Source organism: Procambarus clarkii, unplaced genomic scaffold, assembly GCF_040958095.1.
Source record: "Procambarus clarkii isolate CNS0578487 unplaced genomic scaffold, FALCON_Pclarkii_2.0 HiC_scaffold_97, whole genome shotgun sequence".
In the NCBI taxonomy this organism is placed as follows: Eukaryota; Metazoa; Arthropoda; class Malacostraca; order Decapoda; family Cambaridae; genus Procambarus; species Procambarus clarkii.
This window is the reverse complement of record NW_027189130.1, coordinates 5,492,972-5,511,232: the sequence shown is the minus strand read 5'-3', so window position 1 is coordinate 5,511,232 and position 18,261 is coordinate 5,492,972. Positions and strand designations below refer to the sequence as shown.

The 18,261-nt window shown below is 38.6% G+C and overlaps 1 non-coding gene across 1 annotated transcript; it reads left to right on the top strand.

Moving 5' to 3' along the window:
- The first annotated feature begins 3,557 nt into the window (after positions 1-3,557).
- TRNAM-CAU (transfer RNA methionine (anticodon CAU)) lies at positions 3,558-3,629 on the top strand. The gene has a single exon. It is a non-coding gene; the product is annotated as a tRNA-Met (tRNA).
- Positions 3,630-18,261: the final 14,632 nt, after the last annotated feature.

Sequence of the window (18,261 nt, the reverse complement as noted above, 5' to 3'; positions counted from 1 at the left end):
GGCTTGCTGTGTTAGTCCTGGGGCCCTCAACCGTTCCTGGTATGGGAGCCACCATGCCCCGTCTGGCTTGCTGTGTTAGTCCTGTGGCCCTCAACCGTTCCTGGTATGGGAGCCACCATGCCACGTCTGGCTTGCTGTGTTAGTCCTGGGGCGCTCAACCGTTCCTGGTATGGGAGCCACCATGCCACGTCTGGCTTGCTGTGTTAGTCCTGGGGCCCTCAACCGTTCCTGGTATGGGAGCCACCATGCCCCGTCTGGCTTGCTGTGTTAGTCCTGGGGCCCTCAACCGTTTCTGGTATGGGAGCCACCATGCCACGTCTGGCTTGCTGTGTTAGTCCTGGGGCCCTCAACCGTTCCTGGTATGGGAGCCGCCATGCCCCGTCTGGCTTGCTGTGTTAGTCCTGGGGCCCTCAACCGTTCCTGGTATGGGAGCCACCATGCCACGTCTGGCTTGCTGTGTTAGTCCTGGGGCCCTCAACCTTTCCTGGTATGGGAGCCACCATGCCCCGTCTGGCTTGCTGTGTTAGTCCTGTGGCCCTCAACCGTTCCTGGTATGGGAGCCACCATGCCCCGTCTGGCTTGCTGTGTTAGTCCTGGGGCCCTCAACCTTTCCTGGTATGGTAGCCACCATGCCCCATCTGGCTTGCTGTGTTAGTCCTGGGGGCCCTCAACCGTTCCTGGTATGGGAGCCACCATGATCCGTCTGGCTTGCTGTGTTAGTCCTGGGGCCCTCAACCGTTCCTGGTATGGGAGCCACCATGCCCCGTCTGGCTTGCTGTGTTAGTCCTGGGGCCCTCAACCGTTCCTGGTATGGGAGCCACCATGCCCCGTCTGGCTTGCTGTGTTAGTCCTGTGGCCCTCAACCGTTCCTGGTATGGGAGCCACCATGCCACGTCTGGCTTGCTGTGTTAGTCCTGGGGCCCTCAACCGTTCCTGGTATGGGAGCCACCATGCCACGTCTGGCTTGCTGTGTTAGTCCTGGGGCCCTCAACCGTTCCTGGTATGGGAGCCTATTTAGTTCTGAGACGCTTTTTGTCGCTCTGTGTTGTACTTTCTCCACAGCAGATATGTTGTGAAGCTGAGGCCTCTATGCTTGATACAGCAGTCCAAATGTGGCCGCACCAGAGATGTTTACAGTTCAATAACTTTATTTTCCTTGAAAATAAAGTTGACTTTCTTATTAGAGTTCCCAATTGTTGTGCAACTTTCAATGACTGGTCCCCGTGCATGCAGTCCCCGTGGCGCAGTGGTGAAACACTAGCCCCCGCACTTCGCGAACAGTATAGTCTGGGTTCGTATCCTGGCTGGGGAGGATTGACTGGGTTCCAATCCTTAACATTACGCCTCTCTTCACCCAGCAGTGAAACGATTTGACGGGTCGTATTCCGGGGTTATTAATTAAGATTAATATCAATCTTAGGACTTAGCCGTATTAGGATAAAGGACCTGCCCGAAACGCAATACGTGCTAGTGGCTTTACAAGAATGTAAAAACTGGTGGACCATCCAAGTAGTAGGCGTCCATCTGTCTCAGGAGACTATGGAGTTGTGCTCTGGTTGTCGGTCTGGAGTGGCCTCTCCAGGGCGCTAAGCCAGGGTAGGTTGATACGGGGGAGAAGCTGTCACCCATGCAGCAGGTCCCCCCTCTCCACAGCACAGAACGTCTCAATTGGAAAGGCAAACACCAATAAGACAGGTTCCAGCGCCGTCGCAGGAACTGTCAGGACGAGGTTGAAGGCAACAAGGAACTGCCCCCAGGGGGCTCCAGCTCCGGAGTTAACCTCGAAGTTGGTACAAGAAGGAACAGGGACTCCAACCCCAGAGTCTTTTTTGTTGTTGTTACTCTTTTTTGTGGGGGGAAAGGAGGAAAATTGGGGAAGAAAGAAAAGGAGGAAACTTAGGAAAAATGGGGGAACCACTGACAAGCTGCCGGCTTCCCGTCTCCATCGTGACCACTAGACACAAGGTTACTTTAGGCGTTAGGACACTATAGGAATTATCATCATCAGGAAAAGATCATCAAAGCAAATGGGGGGACCGTCGACAAGCCGCCGGCCTCCTGTCCTCATCGAGGCCACTATTACTAGCTCTCAAGTAAACTCAGATAATTATCACACTTCGATATCTAAGTAATTCCGCCTTATTACAAGTTTGTTTAGTACGTTCCTCGAGCCTCCGTGGCACAGTTGGTTAGCACGTTCGGCTGTTAACCGAAAGGTTGGTGGTTCGAGCCCACCCGGGGGCGATTATTTAGGCCAACTCTAGGGGTTGACCTCAGACAAGACCGACATAACACACTTGACAGCGATGTCACACTTGGCCCAGTGATCCAGCCCGTCCTCCTCAAGTCTGCCAACGTCAACAAACTCTCGCGCGTAAGTGACCTTATCCTAACACAACAGAGAACGGCACAGTATGTCAACGTCGCGACCCATCCTCCTGTTTACACAGTAGTTGTTGTATATGCTCCATAGTACAAACGTTGACGTACTAAGTCATTACATAATAGTACTTACTGATCACTTTATAGTCTGGATTCTTAATTATAGTCTTAATTATAGACTCTTTATAGTCGGAAGTGAAGTATATAGCACTAATCACTTTATAATCTGGAAAAATAAAGCTAAAAAAAAACATGTATATTCCTAGGTCTAGTATAGCACACATATGTACGATATTAGGCCTCAGATAGCGCGTATTAGGCCTAGGAAGGTTCAGTTAGTTAAGGTTGTCTTTGCAACATAAATACAAAACCTTTTCCGGTTTGTCTAATTCAATAGTACAGATTTCTACTTTCTAATTGCGTTGTACGTCGATATATTAACTTTTCTCCTCATCGTTACTATAAGTACTACCAACACGAGAGGATGGGCTGCAGTTTCACGAGCCGCTACCATTTTCTAGTACGACAATTGTTGGTCTTGGGAAGAGTATTCGTCAAAAGGCGCCGTTCTATTAGGAGGACGGGTTGAACATCTACATACCGAGTTTTGGCGGTAAACACAACAATTTAGAAAATAATATATAGTTATAAACTGCCTCCCAGTTCTTCGGAGCTCATCAACTGTTTAATATGTGTAAAGTCGCCAAAGATTGAGATAACATGTTCGTAAGTACTTGCGTAACTGACTGATGAATCTCGGTCCAGACACTAAATATAATTCTTATGCTTGGAATGTTTACATGCAAGAAGAGTTGCTATAGACCTCAACAAACACGACAGATCAGCCTCCAGGGCTGAGTGGATCCCATACTTATCCTGTAGACCCCATGTATACCTATCCTGTGAGCGTTAGTGCCTCCAATACATGTCCTGTTCATGAGTGGTAGTGAACCCATACCCATCGTGTGCAGCAGTGATCACATACCCATGCTATGATGTATGTCATACGCAGCTGGCTGTGCACAGTAACCATGATGTGCGCATCCCATGCGCAAGATCAGTACGTACTGGTGCGTTACTGCGCAGAAACACTGATACTTTTATTTATGAAGAAAATATTACCAATTATAATATTATAAAATATGTATAAAATGTATCATCCAAATAACACCAGCAGCAGAGTGGCGCAGTGGAAGCGTGCTGGGCCCATAACCCAGAGGTCCGTAGATCGAAACTACGCTCTGCTACGAAATTGTTTTAATGTAATAATAATGTTTTTACATTACAAATGTAGGTACATAACAGTGTCTTGCTACCCCCCTTCAATATAAGTTATATAATTACAAATTACAGGTTGAGTTAGCTATATGTTAAAAAATAAAGGCACAATAACGAATGTGGGAGATTTGTACCTGAATTTACCTGTCTCTAGTGTCCTCGACGGATAGTGGAAGCCATCGGCTTGACAAAGATCCCCCCCCCCCCATTGTTCATGAGGACTGTTTCTATTTGGATTTTGAACTGAGGTAATATCTTGGTATTTAACGACTTCGCTAGTTAGACAATTCCATGGGATAACCCTAGTTTATGGTATAGTTCATTTAATATGCACCCCATACCCGTCCTGTGGGCGGTAGTGGGAAGAGTTACAGAGGCACATAATGGGCTCAGGGAATGAACCCCACAATTCATTTAGCTAAGCAAGTTACAATCTTGATGAACTAGTTACAAAATTCAATTTAAGTCGTCACATCAACAATGGGTTCGAGATCGACCTCAAGTACAGGTTCTAAATTAAGCAACTGACATATGTGGAGAGCTAGTGTCAAAATTTATGTTTGTCCTGCACACCGCCCCCCATCCAGTGGGCAGCGGTGGATAGGTTACAATCACTTAGTTACTACCTACAGTTAGCAAACTGGGGATATTTGGCTAAAATTTCTGGTAGCAAATCATTTTGAATGAAATATTGACACATCGCTGGAACATTGGTTATAGAATTGTCTCTAAATTCACGTATCTTTTCGCACTCCATCACATAGTGACTGAGGGTGTGCGAATAATTTTGTTGACACAGTTTACATTTGGTCAGGTCTACATCAGCAGATAACGAGAATTCCCAGAGATACTTGTAACCGAGTCTAAGCCGAGCAGTAGTAACATTTTTTTTTTTTTTTTGAGATATATACAAGAGTTGTTACATTCTTGTACAGCCACTAGTACGCGTAGCGTTTCGGGCAGGTCCCTGGAATACGATCCCCTGCCGCGAAGAATCGTTTTTTCATCCAAGTACACATTTTACTGTTGCGTTAAACAGAGGCTACAGTTAAGGAATTGCGCCCAGTAAATCCTCCCCGGCCAGGATACGAACCCATGACATAGCGCTCGCGGAACGCCAGGCGAGTGTCTTACCACTACACCACGGAGACTGTCTGATTTACATCTAGAAGTCTGCTGATTTTATTGGATGATCTATAGATGTGTGGCTCCTCTTGCATGGTTTTTTACCAAGAGAAACAACAACGACACTTTCCTGCACCGTGGGAGATTAACCCTTTCCAATTTTAATCCCTACCTTTCCACCCAAGAAACAAATTAGAGGGCAGCCCAAGCTTCGTCTTGAGGCAAAGATCAATGCCTTAAGCCATATTGATGCTCTGTCCACAGAGCATTCTCTCTCTCAAATCATATACACTGATGGTTCCCTACACCGCACCACGGGTGCAGTTGTTCTGACAATGGGCGATGGCTTGTACTTTGAGTGGGGAGTCCGTATAAACAACTGGGCCTCTACCCTTCAGACCGAACTATTTGCCTTGCTCCTTGCACTGAAATGTGTACAAGTCTCCAAACTTGATACATTAATTGTCAGTGACTCCTTATGATCCTTAATTGCTCTCAACTCTTTAACACATAACTGTAACATGCTCGTGTCCGAAGCTAGACACAAATACAACAAAATTATTAATGATGGTAACAGAGTCCATTTCATGTGGTCTCCATCTCATGTTGGCCTCCGAATGCATGATAGAGCTGATAAGTTAGCCAAAGAATCTGCCTTTAAAGGAGATGTTGAGTGTAACCTTGGATTGTCAATGAGCAATCTGAGAGCAACAGTACACCAAGAACTTCAACAAGATCTTGTAGATCTGAGGCAAAGTGAAATCGACACCAGTAATTTCATCTATCATCATACTATCATGCAAGAGGAGCCGCACATCTATGGTTCATCCAATAAAGTCACACCTTCCCTGATATCCTTAAAAAAGCAAGAGGAACGCCAGTCCATAAAGGAGGCAATCCGGCGGACATAAACAACTATAGACGACCAATATCAAATCTACCCATTCCATCAAAAATATTTGAAAAAAATATTTACAAACAGCTTTATTCCTACCTCGTAAAATTCGACATACTCAGCCCCTGCCAGTTTGGCTTCCGGTCCCAAAAGAGCACCAACGATGCAATCATTAGTCTTCTTGACGTTATCTACTCAGCCCTTGACAAAAATGAGTTTCCGATTGGACTCTTCAGTGACCTAAGAAAAGCCTTTGATACTGTTAATCACAACTACCTCTTACTTAAACTCCAGCATTATGGAATCCGAGGCCTTGCCCTTGACTACATCCGATCCTATCTTAGTGACAGACACCAATGTGTAACCATCAATGGCACAACTTCTTCCACTCTACCAATTACCGTTGGAGTGCCACAGGGCAGCATCTTAGGACCTCTTCTATTTCTTATATATATTAATGATCTGCCTAATGTCTCTAATATTCTTAAACCTATATTGTTTGCTGATGATACTACCCTTATCTAGTCAGACCCCAACCCACATACACTAAATAATGTTGTGAATAATGAATTAAAAAAAGTCCACTTATGGATGTCAACTAACAAACTAACATTAAACATAGAAAAGACCTACTATATCTTATTTGGAAGCAAATCATCGAATGCAATTCAGCAACAGATAGACAATATTAACATCAGTAATAAAAATGATGGCAAGTTTCTTGGCCTATTCCTAGACAAGAAACACAACTTCAGCACCCACATTCAACACATAACTAAGAAAGTCTCTAAGACAGTTGGTATACTCTCCAAAATCAGATATTATGTTCCTAACTCTGCTCTCCTCTCACTATATTATGCACTAATCTACCCTTATCTTAATTATGGTATCTGTGCATGGGGGTCTACCACTGCAAACCACCTTAAGCCCATCATCACACAGCAAAAATCTGCTATCAGAATAATAACTAACTCTGCTTTCAGACAACACTCAGCTCTCTTGTTTAAATCCCTAAACTTGCTAAATATTAACTCCCTCCACACATTCTCTTGTGTCAACTACATTTACAAAACCCTGTTCTTAAATGCAAACCATGCTCTGAAACTCTCCCTGGACAGATGTAATAGGACCCATTATCACCACACCAGAAATAAATATCTCTTTGATATCCCCAGGGTCAAACTTAATCTGTGTAAACACTCTATGCAAATTAAGGGACCTAGTCTATGGAACTCACTCCCTAGTGAATTGAAAAAGTGTAAAACTTTTGCCTTATTTAAAAGCAAAACCAAAAAGTACCTAACTTCATCTTCTTAGTTTCCTACACTGAGCTTTAAATTTGCTCTGTACCTAGTGTTACCCAATCTCCTAATTTTTATGTAATATCAAACAACCTTATCATTGTGTTCATTGCTGTCTTCTTTTATGTGCTAGCCATATGCTGTATTGTGAGTACCAATTTTTGTCAACTACCATTCAAGCTGTCATTGCAATCAATCTTATATTGTTTCTGCTGTATTGTGCCTACCAATTTTTGTCAACTACCATTCAAGCTGTCATTGCAATCAATCTTAGCTATCTATGTGCTTTAATATACTGTACCTACAATTTTATCTCATCTTCTTTTTTTCATTTCATGTAATCTGTTATCATTTTTTTGTCTATAAATTTTGCAAGTATTTACCTCCTTAAAATTTTCTTAGATTAAGGACCTGCCCGAAACGCTGCGCGTGCTAGTGGCTTTACAAGACTGTAATTACCATATTTGTATCCTCACATTCCTTATGTACATTCTTGTATATGCATAAATAAATAAAAAAAAAAAATATATATATATATATATATATATATATATATATATATATATATATATATATATATATATATATATATATATATATATATATATATATATATGTACATGTATGTATGAGAGGGTATACATGTATATAACATTAATAATTTTGTAACTAGCGTAAAAAAATGTTATTTGCTTAGCTAAACGAACTAGAGGGTTCAGTTCCTGAACCGATTATGTGCCTCTGTAATCCTTTACACCACCGCCCACGGGATGGGTATGGGGTGCATAATAAAGAAAGAAATTGAATTGACCTTCTTGAATATATATATATATATATATATATATATATATATATATATATATATATATATATATATATATATATATATATATATATATATATATATATATATATATATATATATATATATATATATATATATATATATATATGCAATTGACGATCACAAAACACTGATCATTCTGGTGTTGACAAAGGCTTTAACAGAGCCGAAACGTTCACCTCATTTCATATTTCTCTGTGGATTTTCCGCATATATATATATATATATATATATATATATATATATATATATATATATATATATATATATATATATGTCGTACTTATAGCCAGAACGCACTTCTCGGCCTACTATGCATGGCCCGATTTGCCCAAAAAGCCAAGTTTCCCTAAATTAATATATTTTCTCTAATTTTTTTCTCATGAAATGTTAAAACTACCCATTTCATTATGTATGAGGTCAATTTTTTTTTATTGGAGTTAAAATTAACGTAGATATATGATTGAACCTAAAGCCGAAAAAGTTAGGTTAGGTTAGGTTAGGTAGGTTAGGTTGTCGAAAAACAATTAATTCATGAAAACTTGGCTTATTAGGCAAATCGGGCCTTGCATAGTGGGCCGAGAAATGCGTTCTGGCTACTAGGTACGACATATATATATATATATATATATATATATATATATATATATATATATATATATATATATATATATATATATATCCTCACCGAACTCATCATCACCATCCTCACCGAACATAGGTGCATCTGCGGAACTGCGATGGCAGACCAATATGGTCGTCATGGTCTGGTATGTCGTAAATCACAGGGTAAAATTGCAAGACATGAAGAAGTCAACGACATCATCAAGAGGAGCCTCGCCACAGCCCGCTGCCCGGCACAAAGAGAACCACACTTATCCAGACCTAACGACCCTCAGAAGCGCCCTGATGGTGTCACCTTGCTACCTTGGAAGGATGGTAAGCAAGTGGTATGGGACTACACGTGCGCTGCCACACTGGCCAGTACCTACCTCCACTACAGCACACTTGAAAGCGGTGGTGCTGCTTCTTTCAGGGAATCGCAGAAAATTATTAAATACAGAGGTCTAGCACACTGCTACAGCTTTGTTCCGATCGGCTCGGAGACCCTCGGTTCGTGGGGAAAATGTGCATTGAAGTTCCTGAAGGAATTGGGGGACAAATTGATCAGCGCTACAAAAGACCAGAAAGCAAAAAGTTTCTTGTTCCAGCGCCTCAGTGTTGCGATTCAGAGGGGAAATGCCTGTTGCGTCTTGGGCACTAGTCCAACTTCAGAGGAATTCGAAGAAGTGTTTGACTTGCAACAATGATCGAACCCGTCTGTGACATTCATCAATGTTTCCCATTGTTGTGTTTTTCAAGAGATCCATAACCTTTAAGCACCTTTTTGCATTATTATTTTTATATCAACCCATGTATATCTTGTAACCATCAAATGCATAATAAAGCACAAAAAACTATATATATATATATATATATATATATATATATATATATATATATATATATATATATATATATATATATATATATATATATATTAGTATATTTTGGTAGCAGTCTTTCCTGTAGACATATATTATTAAATGTGACCGAAAAAGTAGTTTTACGAAACGCGCCCGTGTCGCGTCAGACTAGAAATAAAAATGAATTTTGGAGAATTGATTTTTGATTTACCTCCAACAGTTAAGCGTAATGTACGAAAGATTGAGAAAATTCGTGTTAGAATTATTAATCTTACTTTTTCGGTCATATTTAATAATATATATATATATATATATATATATATATATATATATATATATATATATATATATATATATATATATATATATATATATATATATATATATATAACTGAAAACTCACACCCAGTTGCATATTTCTAGTTGCATATTGTCCTGGGGACCATTCAGGCTTGTTCGCATTTGTGTTCCTCACGTGTGCCCCAAAGAATGAGGTGATTTGGTAAAATGCTATGCCCAAGATTACTATCCGAGTGCCGGCGGTGGGGTGGTTCAAATAGCCTCGGCTATCACCTCATTTTGTCCGGTCGTGATGGTCAAGTGGATTAAGGCGTCTTGTACATACCAGTTGCGTTGCTTCTGGGAGTATGGGTTCGAGTCACTTCTGGGGTGTGAGTTTTTAGTTGCATATTGTCCTGGGGACCATTCAGGCTTGTTCGCATTTGTGTTCCTCACGTGTGCCCCAAAGAATGAGGTGATTTGGTAAAATGCTATGCCCAAGATTACTATCCGAGTGCCGGCGGTGGGGTGGTTCAAATAGCCTCGGCTATCACCTCATTTTGTCCGGTCGTGATGGTCAAGTGGATTAAGGCGTCTTGTACATACCAGTTGCGTTGCTTCTGGGAGTATGGGTTCGAGTCACTTCTGGGGTGTGAGTTTTCAGTTGCATATTGTCCTGGGGTCCATTCAGGCTTGTTCGCATTTGTGTTCCTCACGTGTGCCCCAAAGAATGAGGTGATTTGGTAAAATGCTATGCCCAAGATTACTATCCGAGTGCCGGCGGTGGGGTGGTTCAAATAGCCTCGGCTATCACCTCATTTTGTCCGGTCGTGATGGTCAAGTGGATTAAGGCGTCTTGTACATACCAGTTGCGTTGCTTCTGGGAGTATGGGTTCGAGTCACTTCTGGGGTGTGAGTTTTCAGTTGCATATTGTCCTGGGGTCCATTCAGGCTTGTTCGCATATATATATATATATATATATATATATATATATATATATATATATATATATATATATATATATATATGTCGTACCTAATAGCCAGAACGCACTTTTCAGCCTACTATGCAAGGCCCGATTTGCCTAATAAGCCAAGTTTTCATGAATTAATTGTTTTTCGACTACCTAACCTACCTAACCTAACCTAACCTAACTTTTTCGGCTACCTAACCTAACCTAACCTATAAGGATAGGTTAGGTTAGGTTAGGTAGGGTTGGTTAGGTTCGGTCGTATATCTACGTTAATTTTAACTCCAATACAAAAAATTGACCTCATACACAATGAAATGGGTAGCTTTATCTTTTCATAAGAAAAAATTTAGAGAAAATATATTAATTCAGGAAAACTTGGCTTATTAGGCAAATCGGGCCTTGCATAGTAGGCTGAGAAGTGTGTTCTGGCTACTAGGTACGACATATATATATATATATATATATATATATGTCGTACCTAGTAGCCAGAACTCACTTCTCAGCATACTATGCAAGGCCCGATTTGCCTAATAAGCCTAGTTTTCATGAATTAATGTTTTTTCGACTACCTAACCTACCTAACCTAACCTAACCTAACGTTTTCGGCTACCTAACCTAACCTAACCTATAATGATAGGTTAGGTTAGGTTAGGTAGGGTTGGTTAGGTTCGGTCATATATCTACGTTAACTTTAACTCCAATAAAAAAAAATTGACCTCATACATAATGAAATGGGTAGCTTTATCATTTCATAAGAAAAAAATTAGAGAAAATATATTAATTCAGTAAAACTTGGCTTATTAGGCAAATCGGGCCTTGCATAGTAGGCTGAGAAGTGAGTTCTGGCTACTAGGTACGACATATATATATATATATATATGTCGTACCTAGTAGCCAGAACGCACTTTTCAGCCTACTATGCAAGGCCCGATTTGCCTAATAAGCCAAGTTTTCATGAATTAATTGTTTTTCGACTACCTAACCTACCTAACCTAACCTAACCTAACTTTTTCGGCCACCTAACCTAACCTAACCTATTAAGATAGGTTAGGTTAGGTTAGGTAGGGTTGGTTAGGTTTGGTCATATATCTACGTTAATTTTAACTCCAATAAAAAAAAATTGACCTCATACATATAGTGTGGCCGAGGTCCCACACTATCTCATCGCCTGGGAGAGGATTGGAATTCTGGTTGGTTAAATACCCCAGAATTCCTACCTCTCTTTATGGCTTTGAAGTATAGCGTAGTGGATACAGCATGCAACTGCCACCTTGTTGGCCAGTGTTCGAGTCCCCTGGTGGGTTGAGTGTCTAAAAAGTTATAAACTTCAGCTACTGGAATAGGGTAGTCTGTGCATATATATATATATATATATATATATATATATATATATATATATATATATATATATATATATATATATATATATATATATATATATATATATAATTCGTGTTAGAATTATTAATCTTACTTTTTCGGTCATATTTAATAATATTAAATTAATATTAATATTATTAAATTACTCAATCTGGGTAGAATATAGTTGTGACACAACTATATTCTACCCACCTCAAGACTCCGCTCCAATATAGAAGCATCAAGAAATATGGACCAATAGGCTTTCTACAAACACTTCTATTCAATATCCATTGTTTCGTGTTCTGTCTTGTGTTGATGAAATTATTACCCTATTAAGGGGGCGTCTGGTTGGCATCTGGGTCCAAAAATGCAAAAATGAAAACTCATTCGATTTCAATCAAACTTTTTTGACAAGTTCTATATGAAAAGTGTTTCATCTGGTCCACGTTTCAGCATTGTAGCATAAATAGGAAGGGAGAAAAAAAATATTGAAGTAGTTGTGAAAATTATGCAAAAATGGTCAAAATCGATTATCAATCAAAAGTGTCAACTGAAATCATAACTACAACTCTTTGCTATCACAATAGCATATATTAAACAAATATTATTATTAGTTTAATTGGAAAAAAAATTTAAGGAAAAAAAAAAAAAAGGATTTTTTTTCTTTTTTTTTTTTAAATATTTTTTTTTTTCATTTTTTTGGGGGGCGATTTGCATCAAACTTACACACCTGACTGTACGTAAGCCTATCTGTAAGGATGCCAATTTTGGAGAAAATTGGTTGATGTCAAACCCAGCCACAGATTTTAGAACCTTAGACTTTATTCATTTCTGTTTTTTTTTCAATTGACACAAACGTTTACAAAACTCATTCTTTTTTTATTCAATTTACATGAAACTTACACAGTATATGTGGAGGGCATGTCTCTACATTGGGGGGCTTTCATTTTTCTCTAAGTTCATTTATTGATTTTATAATAGCAATAAACATGCCATATTTGCAAAAAATTTTTGGGGAACTTTGAACATTTGTATTAGGAAAACTAAAGATGTTTTGGAAATTCTAAATCCCCAAATCCTTTATTATATGCTAATGTGTCAGAAAAGTGTCACAGAATAATTTTATCTGAAACGTGTGTTCTGAAGTGTGGACTTGAAAATGTGTAAAAAACCTTCAAAAAAACAAAAAAAACAAAAAAACTCCCTTTCTATTTACGCTGCAGTACTGAAACTTGGGACAATTTAAGCACTTTTCATATACAACTAGAAAAATAATATTGGTTGACATTGAACAACTTTCATTATAATAACCAGACGCCCCCTTAATACTCTTGTTCTGTCTTGTGTTGATGAAATTAATTCCCTATTAATACCACATCTTGTTCTGTCTTGTGTTAATGCCACATCACCCCTTCCACCTCACTCAAATGTAGATATAAAATCGGAGATGCGTAAGTTCTATTCAGTTGTGTATTTGTGAACTAAAGTCTTTGAAAATGTAATAAGTTTTACGAAACGCGCTCGTGTCGCGTCAGACTAGAAATAAAAATGAATTTTGGAGAATTGATTTTTGATTTACCTCCAACAGTGAAACGAAATGTACGAAAGATTGAGAAAATTCGTGTTAGAATTATTAATCTTACTTTTTCGGTCATATTTAATAATATATATATATATATATATATATATATATATATATATATATATTTAATAACCTAGAAGGGGTACCACCTCTGGTGCAAGTGTAGGGACCCATAGCCTCGGAGAAGAAAATAAAGAGTACTCAGAGAAGACCTTGTGGATCCTCACTGAACACTTTGATATTTTCTTCTCCTACCACCCCTATTCTTTTGGTATGTGTGTATATTTATCTAATTTTATTTGAAAATGTCATTACACAAAATATATATATATATATATATAATAACATTATATACATATATTATATATATTATATATATACATTATATATATATATATATATATATATATATATATATATATGCAACAATGATCACAAAAACACTGATCCAAGTATGCAGAATAACCACATATGAAGAATAGAAAATGCTTAACGCGTTTTCGGCTAATTCGCCTTCATCAGAGCAAAGTAGAATGATTCTACTTTGATTCTACTTTGCTCTGATGAAGGCGAATTAGCCGAAAACGCGTTAAGCATTTTCTATTCTTCATATGTGGTTATTCTGCATATATATATATATATATATATATATATATATATATATATATATATTAGTATATTTTGGTAGCAGTCTTTCCTGTAGACATATTTTATTAAATATGACCGAAAAAGTAAGATTAATAATTCTAACACGAATTTTCTCAATCTTTCGTACATTATGCTTCACTGTTGGAGGTAAATCAAAAATCACTTCTCCAAAATTCATTTTTATTTCTAGTCTGACGCGACACGGGCGCGTTTCGTAAAACTTATTACATTTTCAAAGACTTCACAAATACACAACTGATTAGAACTTGCGTTTCCCTGATTTTATATCTACATTTGAGTGAGGTGGGAAGGGTGATGTGGCATTACATTTGAGTAAGGTGGGAAGGATGATGTGGCATTAGAGGATATTAATAGGGTATTAAAAGTATCAACACAAGACAGAACACGAAACAATGGATATTGAATAGAAGTGTTTGTAGAAAGCCTATTGGTCCATATTTCTTGATGCTTCTATATTGGAGCGGAGTCTTGAGGTGGGTAGAATATAGTTGTGCAATAATTGGCTGTTGATTGCTTGTGTTGACTTCTTGATGTGTAGTGCCTCGCAAACGTCGAGCCGCCTGCTATCGCTGTATCTATCGATGATTTCTGTGTTGTTTACTAGGATTTCTCTGGCGATGGTTTGGTTATGGGAAGAGATTATATGTTCCTTAATGGAGCCCTGTTGTTTATGCATCGTTAAACGCCTAGAAAGAGATGTTGTTGTCTTGCCTATATACTGGGTTTTTTGGAGCTTACAGTCCCCAAGTGGGCATTTGAAGGCATAGACGACGTTAGTCTCTTTTAAAGCGTTCTGTTTCGTGTCTGGAGAGTTTCTCATGAGTAGGCTGGCCGTTTTTCTCATGAGAAACTCTCCAGACACGAAACAGAACGCTTTAAAAGAGACTAACGTCGTCTATGCCTTCAAATGCCCACTTGGGGACTGTAAGCTCCAAAAAACCCAGTATATAGGCAAGACAACAACATCTCTTTCTAGGCGTTTAACGATGCATAAACAACATATATATATATATATATATATATATATATATATATATATATATATATATATATATATATATATATATATATATATATATATATATATATATATATTTATGTCATACCTAGTAGCCAGAACACTCTTCTCGGCCTACTATGCAAGGCCCAATTTGCCTAAAAGGCCAAGTGATTTTCTTTATTTTCAATAAATTGTTTGCAGTTAGTTTATTTGAATTATTATTATTATATTATATTAAGAACATGAATTATTGACGTAGTTGAGTTTGTTTAGGTTAGGTTAAAATAGGTTAGGTTAGGTTAGGTAGGGTTGGTTAGGTTCAGTAATATTAGTTTTACATATCTACATTAGTTTTAAGTCAAATATAAACAAATTAACTCATACATAATGAAATGGGTGGCTCTATCATTTCATAAGAAAAAAATAGAAAAAATATGTTAGGAAAACTTGGCTTATTAGGCAAATCGGGCCTTGCATAGTAGGCTGAGTGCTGCATTCTGGCTACTAGGTACAACATTATATATATATATATATATATATATATATATATATATATATATATATATATATATATATATATATATAAATATATATATATATATATATATATATATATATATATATATATATATATATATATATATATATATATTATATGTTCCTTGATGGAGCCTCTATGGAGATTATATGGAGAACCTTGTAATCACTTCTCACAACCATATATATATATATATATATATATATATATATATATATATATATATATATATATATATATATATATATATATATATATATATATATATATATATGTATATATATATATATATATATATATATATATATATATATATATATATTTATGTCATACCTACATACCCTACACTTGCATATATATATATATATATATATATATATATATATATATATATATATATATATATATATATATATATATATATATATATATATATATATATATATATGCGAACAAGCCTGAATGGTCCCCAGGACAATATGCAACTGAAAACTCACACCCCAGAAGTGACTCGAACATATACTCCCAGAAGCAACGCAACTGGTATGTACAAGACGCCTTAATCCACTTGACCATCACGACCGGACATAATGAGGTGATAGCCGAGGCTATTTGAACCACCCCACCGCCGGCACTCGGATAGTAATCTTGGGCATAGCATTTTACCAAATCACCTCATTCTTTGGGGCACACGTGAGGAACACAAATGCGAACAAGCCTGAATGGTCCCCAGGACAATATGCAACTGAAAACTCAGTTGAAAACTCCTGGGGACCATTCAGGCTTGTTCGCATTTGTGTTCCTCACGTGTGCCCCAAAGAATGAGGTGATTTGGTAAAATGCTATGCCCAAGATTACTATCCGAGTGCCGGCGGTGGGGTGGTTCAAATAGCCTCGGCTATCACCTCATTATGTCCGGTCGTGATGGTCAAGTAGATTAAGGCTTCTTGTACATAACAGTTGCGTTGCTTCTGGGAGTATGGGTTCGAGTCACTTCTGGGGTGTGAGTTTTCAGTTGCATATTGTCCTGGGGACCATTCAGGCTTGTTCGCATTTGTGTTCCTCACGTGTGCCCCAAAGAATGAGGTGACTTGGTAAAATGCTATGCCCAAGATTGCTATCCGAGTGCCGGCGGTGGGGTGGTTCAAATAGCCTCGGCTATCACCTCATTATGTCCGGTCGTGATGGTCAAGTGGATTAAGGCGTCTTGTACATACCAGTTGCGTTGCTTCTGGGAGTATGGGTTCGAGTCACTTCTGGGGTGTGAGTTTTCAGTTGCATATTGTCCTGGGGACCATTCAGGCTTGTTCGCATTTGTGTTCCTCACGTGTGCCCCAAAGAATGAGGTGATTTGGTAAAATGCTATGCCCAAGATTACTATCCGAGTGCCGGCGGTGGGGTGGTTCAAATAGCCTCGTCTATCACCTCATTATGTCCGGTCGTGATGGTCAAGTGGATTAAGGCTTCTTGTACATACCAGTTGCGTTGCTTCTGGGAGTATGGGTTCGAGTCACTTCTGGGGTGTGAGTTTTCAGTTGCATATTGTCCTGGGGACCATTCAGGCTTGTTCGCATTTGTGTTCCTCACGTGTGCCCCAAAGAATGAGGTGATTTGGTAAAATGCTATGCCCAAGATTACTATCCGAGTGCTGGCGGTGGGGTGGTTCAAATAGCCTCGGCTATCACCTCATTATGTCCGGTCGTGATGGTCAAGTGGATTAAGGCGTATTGTACATACCAGTTGCGTTGCTTCTGGGAGTATGGGTTCGAGTCACTTCTGGGGTGTGAGTTTTCAGTTGCATATTGTCCTGGGGACCATTCAGGCTTGTTCGCATTTGTGTTCCTCACGTGTGCCCCAAAGAATGAGGTGATTTGGTAAAATGCTATGCCCAAGATTACTATCCGAGTGCCGGCGGTGGGGTGGTTCAAATAGCCTCGGCTATCACCTCATTATGTCCGGTCGTGATGGTCAAGTGGATTAAGGCGTCTTGTACATACCAGTTGCGTTGCTTCTGGGAGTATGGGTTCGAGTCACTTCTGGGGTGTGAGTTTTCAGTTATATATATATATATATATATATATATATATATATATATATATATATATATATATATATATATATATATATATATATATATATATATATATATATATATATATATATATATATATATATATATTGCCCCAATAGATTGCCAGAAGGATAGTAAACATATCCTTGAAACCCAAGGCCATTCAATGCTCCAGATTGATATGTTACTCGACCTCCCTCGTGGTCATCCTGGCCAGTCTCTTTGCGTAATGAAGATCACTTTTGATAGTAGGTCCCTTCCGTCTTCCGTAATTCTTGCTGGTGCCAGATGCTCCTGAAGGAGCATCTGTTCTCCTCCCCTTTGCAATAGGTGCTGGAAATTTGTGCATGGTTCCTTCAAATGCACAAGTGCCATGTCTCTGATGCCCCTTGTGTGGATACTCAGGTCATTATAAGACAGTGCTTTTCTTCCCAAGCTCACTGCATCAATTGCAGTGATGCCCACCCTACCTTCTCTCGCACATGTGTGCAATAC